We start from the raw sequence: 12782 nt of genomic DNA on the forward strand, positions 1-12782 counted from the left end.
GATTTCCCCGTAGCAAATTTAAATATTCACACAGAGCATGCTGAACTGCTACTGCATCGTCTGTATGTTTAACCCATTTGATATTGAAAGCTTGATTTAAAATTATAATAATGTTTAAAAGCACACTCGTGGCATTCACATCTTATACAGCAGAAGGGGTTGAAGCAGCACCATAAATCCTCTTTTTAATTTTATCTCTTCCTGCGTTTTGAAGTCTGGGGTTGGTCTTTGTTTTTAGCCTTCCCTCTGAGCTGAGATATGATGATTTCTCTACTTGCAGCTGCTGTGCATAACAAGAAGGTTAATATTCCCATCCACGTTTGTATATGTATGCAAGCCAGGACATTTGTAGATGTAAGACTGCCAGTTGTGAATTCCCCACAATAAACTAAACTAAGGTAGTGATTTATTTATTTTTCAGCCTCATTTGGTGGAGGAATTGGAAGTGTTATCTTTAGAACAAATCCGACTCACAGTATCGAATTTAGTGTCCTGTGGAACATTGGTGTAAAACTTTCCCTGCTGGTAATGAAAGAAGCAAGATTTTTGGAGGGTGTTTCATGTTAGGTGCAGCAGCATCCTAATTTTTATAATTAATTACTGGTTTTGTTTTTGTTATGCCCCTACCAGAGCAGCTAGCAACAATATCAAAGCACAGTAAAATATCACAAAACAATAATTCAGTAACAAATCAGAGATAATACAAAGGACTGTTAGTCATTCCTATTAAAGTGTGCAGCTAGCTACCAGGTCTTACAGTGGTTCTTCCTTTACACTGAATCCTCATCCTAGTATTTTCATATTTAGTGATCCAAGGGATCTTAGTAAATAAAACTGAAATATATCCATTAGTATTGCTTGGATACCCAAGCAATAACTTCCAATCAGAGCAGCAATGTTTCAGCTTCCAAAAACAAATCCCCTCGTAGACTCAGTTGGATGAAATGGAGTTTGCTTCTTGGCTTAAGTGATTGCATAGTGTTACTATGAACTGTTAAACAGCTGCTCCTCTTTGCCTCAAAGCTGGCTTCAATTCATTAATGGGTGGATTGATTCCTGTAGTTGTAAGCGACTTTCGAATTAAAGATAAAATATATATCCTAGTTGCTATTTTGTTTTTCAGCTGAACAGCAAGCAAAATTCATGGGATTTTTTTATTTTTTTTAATATAACCCACGCCTTTCCCTTACCAAAAATACCAAACTATTTTCTTCCAGCTGGAACTTTCCTTTCTGTTTCTGGAACATCTCTTTTGTTCTTTCTTTTTCTTTTTCTTTTTCTTTTTTTTACAGAATACATTACGAAGTTCAAGAAAATGCCATAAGGCAGTTTTAGCACCTAAAAATACATGGAGTTTTAGATATAGCAGCATGATAGCTTATTTTGATTTGTTTTCTATTCTAACAATGTTTTTAAAACATCTTGTTTCAGATTTGTATGCTAGGTAGGAAGGTAATAGTTTTATTTTATTTTTAGCTATAAGCCATAACAAAACAGAAATAACTCTGAATGAGTTGAGCCACAAATTTAGCTCTTAATTTCCTGGCCACTAGCTTAGGCAACTTTATATGAGGTAAGGCAACATGAGGGGCGGGTTGTAGGCCAAATTTTGGGCTCTCCCCACCCCCCGCTCCCCAGTGCAGTGTGTGACCCGCAGGTTCTGTGTCAAAGTACTCTTGCAGCCCATTTGACATGAAAGGTTAGACTGCCCTGATCTAGAGGAACCCTCCACTTTGTCTTGTGTGTCTTGTAACTAAGGGGGGGAAATAAGTCTGCTCTCTGTTTAAATATTACTGTTGTAGTAGTTGTAGCCACTGAAGTATACTGCTAGAACACTGGGTTTGATTGCAGGAAACCTGGGATAAAACCCTTCTTTGTCCATAAAGCTCGCTTGTATGTTCTGTTTTTGAGAGATGGCATCAGGAGTGCATAGTAGAGGCTTCAGTTGAACCCTGAACAGCTAAATGCAGGGCTTCAGCTGGACTCTCCATAAGAACAGGGCTCAGACTTTGTTATTACAGCAGCAGTCATCCTTAGTCTTAGCCTTAAATGGGAGTTGCAACCCTGTCTTACTAGCTAGCTACTCCTTCTGTGAGATGAGCCTCTTTATTTAAATAGAGCAGAGAAGACTGTGGTTCTCTTAACGCTTCTGAGCTGGAGTCCTTCATTCCCTGAAGAAGGGGGATTTGACTCCAGAGTTATTTATGATTTATGATTTATAGCCTCAATCTAACCTGCTTGACGGGATTATTGTGATGCTACCCCTTGCATAGCTGTACAGCAGACCAAACAGCCTGCATTACTAACTACCAAACAAGTGAAATAATACACAGCTGGGCTGTGTTTCTGCAACTTTTAGGTATTTAGGGTAGCTTTTTTCCTTTCCATGTCACTGCATCAATTCTATTGTGTTTGCTGTGTTGGCAGCCAACTAAAATTTACTCTGAAAATATTTGAGTCTTTGACATGCTGGCATGAACAGATCACAAGTGTTTGTATAGTTTTTTTTTTCCAGTGTGCTGAGATCACAGTGGCCAACCACAAACAATGCAATGAATCCATTTGAATTGTATAACTACTGATATGAGAAATAGGACAATGGTAAAAACTCACAAAAAATGTACATTTCCTTAATGAAAACACTTCTTTAATTCCTTGAGAATTGAATAATAAAAATATGTGCCTGTGAGCTTAGCTTCACATTTCCCTGACTGAACTCACCCCTTGCCTAAACTAAACTAATTTTTCTATAAAAAATGAATAGAAATTATTTTTATTATTATTATTTACACTTAAGATGTGCGTTTTCAGAACACACCCTGTTGCTGTTACTATAGGCCAATTGAAATGGTTTTTAAATTCTGAATTTTAAATTGTTGTGACCCGCTCAGGGACCTGCTGGTGGAGGGTATATAATAACAACAATAATAATCTCCTATTATTGTTGTTATCATTATTACTATTATTTTGTGTGGTGCTGGTGATCCATAAATGAACATTCTTGACATTAGATTTGTGACAGTGTTTCACCAAATTTGAACTAGCTTGGTCTGGTTCACCCATCCTATGAGCCAGGAAGCACTGGGTGCTTTGGGAGCGGGGGTAATATCTGGCGGATTCATTACTGTCTGCATTGAAGAGCACATCCCCGTATGCGCAATGCTTAGTTCATGCTGCACAGGCAAAGGGAAGGTATTGCTTTGTAGTTTTTGTTTTAAAACTTGTTGTTTTAATCCTGTATTTTATTTATAGCTTGTGACGAAGGGTGCTATATAAATTTAATAAATAAAAATAATAAATATATTTGGATTCTCAGAAGTAGTCTGAGAGAAGCTGCTGTGCCTTATTTATTTTCATTACAACCGCAAATTAGTGCACATTTCTTCGGTGCATGGTCACTAAGCCACCTGCTCCAGGTTAATTCTGTTTACATGCTGTCAAGCGTAGCTCTAACTTGAATGTCATAGCAGCATCTACATCTATCACACCTGCTGTCAGGCAAACCAGCTACGGTACGCCCTAATGCTTTGATCCTCTTGCAGGCGCAGGAGTTCCCGAAGTGCATACACAGGGCTTCATTTCAGTGTAGTGGGCAGCTTTCCCATGTCCAAAGGGATGTGCACATGCTGCTGTCTCCTCTCTAGCTCAATGGAAGTGTGCATGCTTTATCTGCATAAGACCAGGTTCAGCCCCCAGCATCTTCAGTTAAAGCATCTCAGGTAGCAGGTATGAGAAAATAACCCTGCATGCAGCCCAAGAGAACTGCTGTGTTAGACAATATTCATTTGATAGATGGCCCAACGGTCTGAGTCTCCATGAGGCAGCTGCATATACATCTGTATCATGAGGAAATATACACAGCCATGCAGGGGCTTCATGAGCGCATTAGAGGGCGCATGTAGCTCTGGCTTCATTGCTTGCTTGCATGCCTGTTCTGATATCTTTTAAACTAGCATTCTGTTCTTAAGAAAATCAGTTCTTACAATTCATATTTACTTTCTGACAGCATTATAGTTAACAGAGTGAGAGTTCGTCCTCTTCTCCTTCTCCATTCTCTCTCTCTCTTGCACACAGTCATAAACTCTTGCACTCCACTGCTTTCTTTGATAGCAATATCTTCCTTGGAAGCTCATGTTGTGGCAAGCAAGTAAAGCCATAGCAAAATTATACGTGCGAGAGAGTGTAAGAGAATCCCAGGAGGAAAATATGTTTGCAGATCTCACCCCCTGAATTGCTCTCATTATAATAGCCCATTTGATGTCAGGGTATGACAGATTATAAGCTTTTTATGGCGAGACCCAGCTCAAGAAAGATTTAAATAAAGTACTTCTGGTTATTGTGCAGGTCAGTGTGTTTAAATAACAACCCTTCAAATCATCCTTTGACATTTAAAAGAGAGAGGAAATATTGTCATGTGGCGGACCTGGCGCAGATAAAGCACAGGGCAATTTGGTCAGTACACTGATTTGTGAGTGCATCCTAACAGTCATTTTCATGGTTTGTAATCAAGTGGGGCGCCCTCGCAGTGTGTCAATGTTTTTCAAAAACACCCCTGCTTAAAATGTTAACACAAATTACCCTCTTGAGATGCTACGATCCAATTCCTTGGTGAAGCTGGCACAAGCTAAACATTTCAGGCAGTAGGACAAGAAAGAGACAGAGCAAATACTATCCTGATAGGCTACAGAGAATAACAAAAGTTAAGGCACACATGCAGGCACCAAAAGGTTAGCCTCTGATACTGTACTTCCTTTCAATAAGTATGTTTTTTAGTTATTATTTTTGACCTTCTGAGTAGCTTAGCTGCTTGATGTGAATTAACTGTGGTCCGACTGTTATAGCTGTCCCAGGGTGTAGGTCATGCTGATTTCCTGGCAGCAGTACCACGTGTGGCAATAGGCATGTGCAGGGCAATAGCATCTTCAGAACTCTGTGTACTGTAGGCCCCTATCCTATGTCATCCTAGGATTGCGGTACTTTAGCAGATTTCCTCCTTGCACCACTCAAATAATTCAAGGAGTCCTAGACAATGCTGCAGCTACTCCGCATTCTCAGATTAAACCCAGTTTCCAAGAGAGGGTAGCACTAGTGTTTGGGAAAAACTGAAGCATAGCTTCTTTGCATGTCAGCTAGGTCTTCTCATATTACCTCAGCTGTGTGAATAGGAGCTGGGTGGGTGCAACCCCCACACTGTCAATGGGGGACTGTTGACTTGTAATGCAGTGCTGGGGGTGTGCTTGCCAAAGACCCTAGGATGGCACTGGTGACTGGAAATTGGGTTTCTCATAAACAAATCATGCCAGATAATTCTCATTTTTGTTTTTTTTATAGAGTTACAAGGTTGGAGGAGCAGGGGAATGTACCCAGGAGTAATGTACCTTGATTTCACTAAGGGTTTTGATAGAGTCCCCCATGATATTCTTGGGGAGAAGCTGGTCAAATGTGGGCAGGATGAGGTAACTGTTAGGTGGATTGGTAGCTGGTTGACTGACCTAACTCAAAAGAGTGCTCACTAATGGTTCCTCATCACCCTGGGGGAAAGTGGCAAGTGGGGTGTTGCAAGGTTCTGTCCTGGACCCGTTGTTGTTAAATGTCTTTATAAACGACTTGGGTGAAGGACTTGAGGGGATGATAAGATGATTTGCAGATGATGCTAAATTGGGATTGGTAGCTAATGCTACAGAATCAGGATTCAATAGGCCTCAGTGTTAACATCTTTCAAGTATTATAAGTGAATTTGTTTCCCAGGTGAATGGTTAGGCTTTCATCTGTAAATGCCACAATTGGTTTAGAAACTGGTTTTTAAAATCTCAACAACTAATATTAATTTAACTTCACATACCAATGGAGTTTAGGGTGCAGAGAAGAGACTAAAGGCATGTTATCAAGTTCTTTTCAAGCTCTTCAGAAAGAGTGGAGCAAATAGCCCTTCAGTTGAAACAGCAGTGACAGAAACATTCCTCCCTTTCTCCCCTTAACTCCAGTAACCAACAAATGACCTTAAGCATATATAAATATATTTAGCACTTGCTATGCAACATATTTATTGGTGTTTATCGGCCTGGAGGTTAATCAAAATGAGTCTGGTGATCTCAGCTTCTTTCTTAATGGACTCTACTTCATACTGTAGAATGGATGTAGCACAGTTTGTCACATTCGGTTATCGTTCTTCTCAAAGCAAGAGTACCAGTGAGCCAGAAAGAAAAGATAAAATTCCTTCATGCCCTCAGTCCTGGAAGCTGCCTGTCACAGGCTATACCATAGGATACATTAGTCCTCTAGAGCTCTAGGTTGTATCCAAAATCAGATTTTTGCATAAAACACATTGTAGGTCTCTTATCATTTCATGTAAAGGTCCTTCCAGTGCTATTTTTCTAGAAAAAGAGGTGCCAGAACTCACCACAAATGCCTCCCTTGTTGTCTTATAATGGCAATGGCGCCCACCTGAGAGGTGCCGGAACGGAGTTCTGGTGAGTTCCAGCTGAAAAAAAGCCCTGGGTCCTCCTACTGTATTGTAAGCAGAGTGTGGTATATGCAGTTCATATATAATAGGCATGCAAAAAATACATTAGTACCAAAATTTATGTCCAAACTGTTCGGCAGGTAAGATTTGGAATTTTACATTGTCATATGAGGTAGATATGTTGAGAGCAGGATTGTAGGTGCCTCATGCCTTGATATTTCTGGTCTTAAGAAGGCCTTAAGTATTCTAACTCTTTTGACTAAATACTAACATGGAAAAAGCTCTTCTACCACTTCCTCCTGTATTTTGCCTATGGGAATTGGTGATCTTTCCTCAGCTATTGGGTCTCCTTCATACTCTCACCTGCTGTCAGGCACTCCCAACTAGGATTCTTGTCACTTCCATGCCCATCTTTGAGCTCTGCTACCCAATTGGCCATCATCCACTCACATCTTGCATGTAGCCCAAGGCCTTTTTTGTCTAATCTTGTCAGACTCTCAATTTTATCTTATCAGAATAATCAGACATGTCCCTGTACCACTAGAATCTCTTCCTCTGTGACCTAGTCTTTCCTTCATAGTTGTAATGGAGCCCCTGTTCCTCCTTTTGCCTCCGTCTTTGCTAGCACCAGAGCATTGCACGTCAAGGTATTACCCGTTGCTGCTACAACAAAAGTAATACCCCTCTTCAAAGTACTGCCCTATACAGCTACCTAGGAACTTCCAGATAAGAGAATGGCTTTGTTCAATAGTAAACTTTGCCAACCTGGTACCATCCAGAAGACTTTTCCCTCGCAAGTCATCATCTAAAATATATGGAAGTCCAGGTTGGTGAAGACTGTTCTATACTCACAGGAACCTAACCATAATGTGAATATAGTTGGGAGAGTAGGTCCTGGATTTCCTCTGGGACAGGGTCTGCTTTTACAGCTTCTAAATTGTATGGGTGACCAATGTGGTTGGAGTTGGCTCAGGGAGAAGTGTGGCCATGTCCCGCTAAGCCATTAAGCTCACTCCATTTTCTAGGACCATTCACTATCAAAAAGGACATTTGATTACTGTGTGTTCAGCACATACCACATTCATGCTTTTAATCTATGCCCCAAAATGTAAAATTTAGACATCTATCCTTTAAAAAATTAAAAATAATTTTATTTCCCTGTGTGTTACATGACTGATGTATGGCAAGGGACTGTTCCTCTGTGCTTTGAAAATCAGTACTTGCACTTTTGAATTGGACTTGGAAGCAGAAAAGCAGTTAGTGGGGAAACTTTAGCACTGGTAGAGATATGAAGTGAATAAGCTATGCTAATCAAAGTTTGGTAATCTGTAACCGATTGAAGCTCCTGAACCTTTTAAGAGGCAGCCCTGCTTTTAATATACCATATTGTAGTTATCCAGCTGGCAGTTTACCAGGACATGGGTAGGGAGATACTGTGTGCAGTCAGATGTCACACTAAACCATAGTTTAGTGTGACAAGAACAAGCCACAGTGAGCCTCAGGGTTGTGCAGTCTCCCTTTTCTTTTGGCACAGCTGCAAGGAGGACTTTGGGAGCTTTCACTTCAGATTTCTCTTATCTGTTAATGCAGTACCCAAATTGTGTAAGTAGGCTGTGTTAAACTTGTTCTAGCCTTGTACAAATCAGTAGTACTGCTGTCAATAACATGTCCCGTATTTTCTGCTTGTGGTACACTGTAATTTAGGTTGTATTTTTCAAATATTCTTTCTGTGTGTATGTCTACCTTCTTGGTTTGAACTGGTGAACCCTCCAAATAGAGTACAGAATATAAAATTGCCTTTATGATGGTCTATTTCAGAATTGTAGTTTCATAATATTATTACACATTGAGTAAAGCTTTGCTTCTCTATTTCTTTCTTTAAGAGTGGCTGTGAAATGTCCTTTTATATAGATATCCTACCTCCATATCCTGTTTCTTTGACAGGCAGTTTCAGCCTCTTAACTGGAATAAAAAATTAGGATCACCAGATTAATAAATTTTTCTGCCCAATTGTTAAAGAAGCTGTCTGGGGGGAGAGATATTCACATAACGTATCAATAGTATCAGTATATTCATAATGGAGTAAGCAGGGGCAGCACATCCCATTTCACCACTCGAGGTGAAACAGGAAGTACCACCTTGCCCTGCTGCTGCTGCTGCTGCACACGCTACCACACCTACTGCTGGTGAAGAAGTAGTGCCAAGACGATGGGGCAAGCAGTATACCTGCAGGCATGAAACTTGGGAGACTTCTGCCACCTGAGGCAGTGGCCTCACCCTGCCTAACAGCCAGGCCAGCTCTGGGAATAAGATAATGCCTGTGTATTTCTCTTTAAAAGGCTTGCTATCATGGAGCCTTCTAAGAAGTTCATATTAATCCATGCAAAGCTTGATATACCCGAAAAGCTATTTGCATAAGGGCTGTACAAATGTAACAATAATGTCACATGCTGCTATTGGTAGCTTCCCAACCTGGTTTTCAGCAAATCATAGCTTGCCATTTTATCCAAACAGTCAAATTGTGTGTTGCTCCTGCTTACAAACCATGATTGCAAACTATAGTGTTATTTCCATAGAGCTATATTGAGTTAACTCAGGCTTCCTCAGCCTCGGCCCTCCAGATGTTTTTGGCTTACAATTCCCATGTTCCCTAGCTAGCAGGACCAGTGGTCAGGGATGATGGTAATTGTAGTCTCAAAACATCTGGAGGGCCGAGGTTGAGGAAGCCTGAGTTAACCAGATATGAGTTTACATAAGGATCACTCACCTTTTGATAACTAGCATTTTCAGATACTGTAATGTGTTTTCTGTTTGTGTTTTTGTATGTAAGGTTTGCCTTTACCACACAACTTATTTCAAGTATAGCATTTGTTAATGCGGAACAGGCCTCTTGTTACAGGGCAAGGAGATTGTGTCAACCTAGACTCATGCTGCATAACAGTTTTGCCTGTGTTTTTAGGACAATTTAAAAGATACAATATTTACATAAGAAAAGCTTGATTTCACGACAGTCTTTCAAAGTTATGCCAAATGGTCCTTTTCTTTTCCCCCTCCCTTTCTCATTATCCTTTGGAGAATTGCACAACTGTGCATTTTTAATATTTTTCCCTACAAGTCATCACAAGCTTCGTCAGGGGAATGACATTGTAAGCCAGTTGTCTCCTTCATATCAAAAGAAATCCTTTGCCTCTTTACAGAAAATGCGGAAAGTTTGCCTTCCACAGAGCAAAGAACAAAACTGACTTGGAAAGAATTCTCTTTGCTTATGCCACATGTTCTTTACATCTTGGGAAGTTCCCAGGGTATCAAGAACAAATTTAACCTAGTGTTAACTAGAACACATTTTTACTTACTCCAACATTAAAAACAATAAAAAACATAGTTTCCTGTTTATCTCTGAATGTTCAGTTGCAATGTTCACATTGGTACAAGTATTTGGGGGGCAACGGGACTCAAGTTGCACATGTTGACTGCATTTACAGAGTAGAAAGAAAATTGCACATTTTATTTTCTCAATCATATATGCAGTCCTATACCCCAGAGACATATATGGGAATCCTGTGGAACCACATTGTAAACTATTCATCTCCTGCATAATCTTCTGAATTTGGCTATCCAGATAGGAGCAGAACCACTGCAAAGCTTCCCCAATTTAAAAAGGATTCAATGGTTGAGGATACTGAAAAGGGAAATAAACAACATCACCCACCCACTGTCTCTCTCCTAACAAAGGTCATACAGGGTGATCCAAGGCAGTCTCAGTGCCAAATCCAGGCCTAAACCTCAACTGAAATGGACCAGAGAATCATCCTAACCCAAAAGAGCCTGGACCTGGAGCTCTTGCCCAGGAAGGGAGCTTTTGTGGTTGGTTTATGATTATTTAGATTTTCCAGGTGCAAATAAGGATTTTTCAGAAGTGTCTGCACCACAACCTTTTTTAGGCAGCCTGGGACCACTTCTTCTCATAATAAGGCATTAATCACCTTGGCCCAATCAGTCATCCTGCCCATACAAGATTTCTTAAGCTAGGAAAGGCAAGGATCAAACATGCAAGTGGTTTCACAGATCTGCTCAAACATCTTGTTCACATCCTCAAGCTGCATCAATTGGAACTAATCACAATACTGGACCAGATAGCACATTGGACACCTCAAGTCGACCTACCAAATCTCTGGAGTCCAGATCATAGTGGATGCAAGCAGATTTATCGTGCTTTGCAAACAAAATGCAGGAGGCAATTGGTGATTCCAAACTCTTATTAGGGCTAGAATACTATAGACCACCCAGAGAAGCTTTGCTAAACAGAAGTGAAAGTATGTAATGGAGGCAGTGAGAAAACATGTGTTCATCTTTGCTGCCACAGAGTACCATTGAGAACGAGCACATACTAGTGATCAGTTTCATATGTCAGCTTGTGTTCAAGTAATCTCTCAACTTTCTTCATCATCCTCAACTCCAGGGTATACCATGAAGCTACCCAAGCTTTTCTAAGTGAGGGAGGACATTTGGGAGGGATCATGTCAACCATTCGGGTCATGTCTTCATTCCATAGGAGCATTATTCATATCAGCCAAGAAATCCTCCAAAGTCCTCTAGAATCCATAAGAATTCATCAAGCTCCAGGGCTGGACCACCCTCATTGTTTTCATTCTTGCAGAGGGGAAAAGTCACTGTCATCCTCAGCAGGTCTGAGCATGACAAAGAAACAGTTATAAGATTCCTCACTCTCAGAACACCCTCTTAATTGTTGGTCCAATCACATTTTGGGACAGCCCATGATGGTAATAAAGTCTTGACCCACCCTAGATCTCATGGCTTTGGTGTGAACATTTATGACCTCCAGGACCAATAGCCTGGAAGGCCTCACCAGCACATTCAGTACCACCACTGTCAGCTCACACAGGAAGGCTACTAGGCAGAGGGATATGTGGTACGCTCACAGAATCCCTAATCTGTTCCATTCACCCAGCACAAGATTCAAACATTCTAGATCTGCAGTTAGTTGCATAGGAAACCAGGACAAAGAGAGCCAGTGTGGTGTAGTGGTTAAGAGCGGTAGTCTCGTAATCTGGGGAACCGGGTTCGCGTCTCCGCTCCTCCACTTGCAGCTGCTGGGTGACCTTGGGCCAGTCACACTTCTTTGAAGTCTCTCAGCCCCACTCACCTCACAGAGTGTTTGTTGTGGGGGAGGAAGGGAAAGGAGAATGTGAGCCGCTTTGAGACTCCTTTGGGTAGTGATAAAGCGGGATATTTAAATCCAAACTCTTCTTCTTCTACTACTGACTTCCTGTTGTCTACACAGAAGTTCCCCTTCCCCTTTCCCCTTCTAAATCTTACCTGTTGCTAAACCAACTAGCCAGGTGGGCACGGCTAACTCTCTGCTTGCCCCCATTCAGGTCCTGGTTATACAGGCCAGGTCAGCCAGTAGTGAATGAGGGAGATCTTATTGTAAACTGACCTTGCATTTCAAAGCAGCATCTGAAGACCTGACATATGGCTGATAGGACAGCCAACACACCTCCAGCTGAAGGAAGGACCAGAAAATGGAGCAGCCCTTAATTGACTAAACCACATATCCCCAACCCAGCTCAACCCTGTCCCCTCAGAGTGCCCTTCTATCTCCACATGATCCAAGTAGAAGATAGGCAGGTGGCACAGCATCTGGGCAGATTGTCTGTTCTTCTTCTCCCTATACTGCTTGGGGTGGGGCGGGGTTATTGGCAGATGTATACCACGCAAGCATTAGGTAGAAGAGCAAGGAGCGGTATTTCTGTGATTTCATCAAAGACTCCATTAAAACAATTTTGGATTAATGTGCTATAGCTCCACTCAATTTGTGTAACTGCATCTCTTTCCGTTGCTTTTTTAGTTTTGTTTTATTGTCTTCATGGCTTGCTTTTGTAGTATGGTAGGCAAAGTGGAATCAAAAGAACTTTTCTTTTTAAGAGCTATCTAGCCCTGGCTTCTTCGTCTTCTTCTGCGTATACCAATGGCAAGCACTTCTCTTTCTCTTTCCTGTGCTTCCATCACTTTCTACATGTCAGCCACACAACAACTTGAACCTCATATAATATTAGGCTGTGTCCATTTTAAATTAACATGTATTTTCCATTTAAAGATCTGCATGGTACTTGATTGTAGCTTGGATTGTAGAACGAGCCCCAAAATATGAATTACTAATTCAGTAATAAGCTCCCAACAAATCGGTCCCCTCCTCATGCAGGCAAAGACTAACTGGTTGCCTCTTCCTTAGGTGTTTGTGAATGCTAATGTATGAATTCTGTGACTAACCAAAGTGTCCTGTGCAGTAAGAAACATA

At 41.0% G+C, this 12782-nt stretch overlaps 1 protein-coding gene across 9 annotated transcripts in view; it reads left to right on the forward strand.

Annotated features, from left to right (window-relative positions):
• The window catches only part of ARID1B (AT-rich interaction domain 1B), a 347806-nt gene that overhangs the window by 288629 nt on the left and 46395 nt on the right, over window positions 1–12782 (forward strand). The gene's annotated exons all lie outside the window — the stretch shown is intronic.

Source organism: Podarcis raffonei, chromosome 3 (genome assembly GCF_027172205.1).
Source record: "Podarcis raffonei isolate rPodRaf1 chromosome 3, rPodRaf1.pri, whole genome shotgun sequence".
Taxonomy (NCBI): domain Eukaryota; kingdom Metazoa; phylum Chordata; class Lepidosauria; order Squamata; family Lacertidae; genus Podarcis; species Podarcis raffonei.